Genomic DNA, 2,361 nt, shown 5'->3' with positions numbered 1-2,361 from the left:
CCTGGTGTGTGTTGATGAGATGAAGTATAATTTTCTGACCATTGTTCCCTTATAAGGATACACGTTGTACATTATACCACAGTGATCACATCCAGTGAAAAATAACAGTATTGTCCGAGGACTACGAACACATCCATGGTGAATTGCAAGACCTAATGATCATGATTGTGAGACGATCGTAAAATGGTCGCACGATCTGTTGGAGCACACGATCTGCATATGAGCCGATCACGATCTGTATCCAGTTGAATGGAACTTTAACAAATCCCCCCCCCCCACAAGGGATCTGGCCAGTGCCACAAGCGGATTTCAAGTAGATCACCGTGAAGCATGGCCGCACTGCACAAACACATAGGGGGAAATTTACTAAAGGAAATTTGTAAAAAATAGGTGTATTTGTATCCAGAAACACACTTATTTTTGACATTTACTATCCCGAAAATACGGCATTTCGTATTCATATAGATAGCACATCAATACGAATACGAATTGCCGTATTTTCGGGATAGTAAATGTCAAAAATAGGTGTATTTCTGGATACAAATACACCTATTTTTTTTACAAATTTCCTTTAGTAAATTTCCCCCATACATTCAAATATATGTGTTCTACTTGAAATCTGGTATTATTAACCAGCTCCATAATTAAATGTAAACTGCTAAGCTAAATAAAAAACATGTAGAACCCGCAGCTATTACACGCAGAGCTGGCGTTAGCCGCTCAGCAGAGTATGCACAGCGGGGAAGAACTGGGCTGGAGAGACGCTCTTCCCGCTCTGCATCGCTGCCGATGTGCCTGTGTGCTGGTGCTGCTGCTGTGCCTGTCACACTGTGGGCAGCGGCATCAGCAGCCTGATGCCACCATGACTGTACTTCAGCACCATCCCCTACTCCTCCTCTCCTGTGGGCATTTTGGGCCAGATGTAGGGATAGATGAGAGAGATGAAGGGGTAGATGTATGAAGCAGTGATAAGGCAGAAGTGATAAAGTGTCCTGGTAATATATCACCGGCCAATCAGCTCCTAACTGTCCCTTTTTAAACTCAGCCTGTAACTTAACAGTCAGTAGCTGATTGGCTGGTGATAAAGTACCAGGTAGATTCTACCTTATCATTGCTTCATACATCTACCCAAAGTACCAGCCAATCAGCTCCTAGCTGTCATTTCTCAAACACAGGCCAGAACATGGTTGTGTAATTGGCTGATGCATAATCACTCTTTAGCACTCTACACTTAATCTCTTTTTAAGGCTTCTTAATATATGTGTTTAATCTTCGCTACTGCTCTGTACATTATATGTGTGTAAACGGCACTACTACCGCTAGCACTATGTGTATAAGAAGGACACATGTGCAAGACTGGCACTCAGAATACTGATGCTGCATTCAGATGGTGAGAGTCCTAATCCCCTCACACCCTAACATTCCCTTCCCGCAGCTGGACCCTAAACCTCTCCGCTAGTGCCTAACCCTAAGCCCAGCACCCTGACACCTAAGCCTAACCTAAAGCCGGCATCCTGTCCTCCATGTCCATTTATTTATGGGAGAGAGGGTGCACATTTATAGGGAGGCGCCCTAGCAACGGTCCTGATTATACAACATGGAAGAATCATTGGGCCAGATGTATCAAGCTTCAAAAGTGATAAAATGTAGAGTGATAAACAACCAGCCACTCAGCTCCTACCTGTCATGTCACAGGCTGTATTTGAAAAATAACAGGTAGGAGCTGATTGGCTGACACTCTCTTTCACTCTCCACTTTATCACTTTTTGAAGCTTGATGCATCTGGCCCATTATTACACAAGCCAATGTGTAAACAAACATGACAAATGAATTAAACCTCAGGGACATAGTGGTGAGGAGAATCTAATGTTCTGCAGGAAACCATTAACGGGGCTTCTGGGAAACAATTGAAGAAAATCATGTTAACAATGTTAGAAGATTAAATGTTCTAGGCATCAGGTTTATCACAGCAGGAGCCCTGAGAGTATTCATTCTGCCTGGCAGGTTGTAGTGTTCTATTGAACATTGCCCAGAAATGACTGAAGGAAAGACTAGCACAGAAGATTAGTACAATTATTAAAACGTACAGTACACTTTGTATTAAATATATCGATTTTTATTTGTGCAGCAAGGGTAGAGATATATACATATACAGTATAAAAATAGATGTAAGCCAAACCTAGTAATACCCCTTTTCCATTGCCACTAAAACCCAGGTTATTGCCGTAATAACCTGGGTTGCGGCTCAGTGGAAAAGGGTTACTCCAGGTCCATTGACCCAGGAATCCAACCCAGATAGCTTGCAGGATTGGTCTTGGGTAGGACTCAGATTAATGGGCAGTGTAAACAGGTAAACCAGGT

The sequence above is a fragment of the Crinia signifera genome, chromosome 1, assembly GCF_055691185.1.
Source record: "Crinia signifera chromosome 1, ASM5569118v1, whole genome shotgun sequence".
Lineage (NCBI taxonomy): Eukaryota > Metazoa > Chordata > Amphibia > Anura > Myobatrachidae > Crinia > Crinia signifera.
This window is presented reverse-complemented; position numbering follows the sequence as displayed.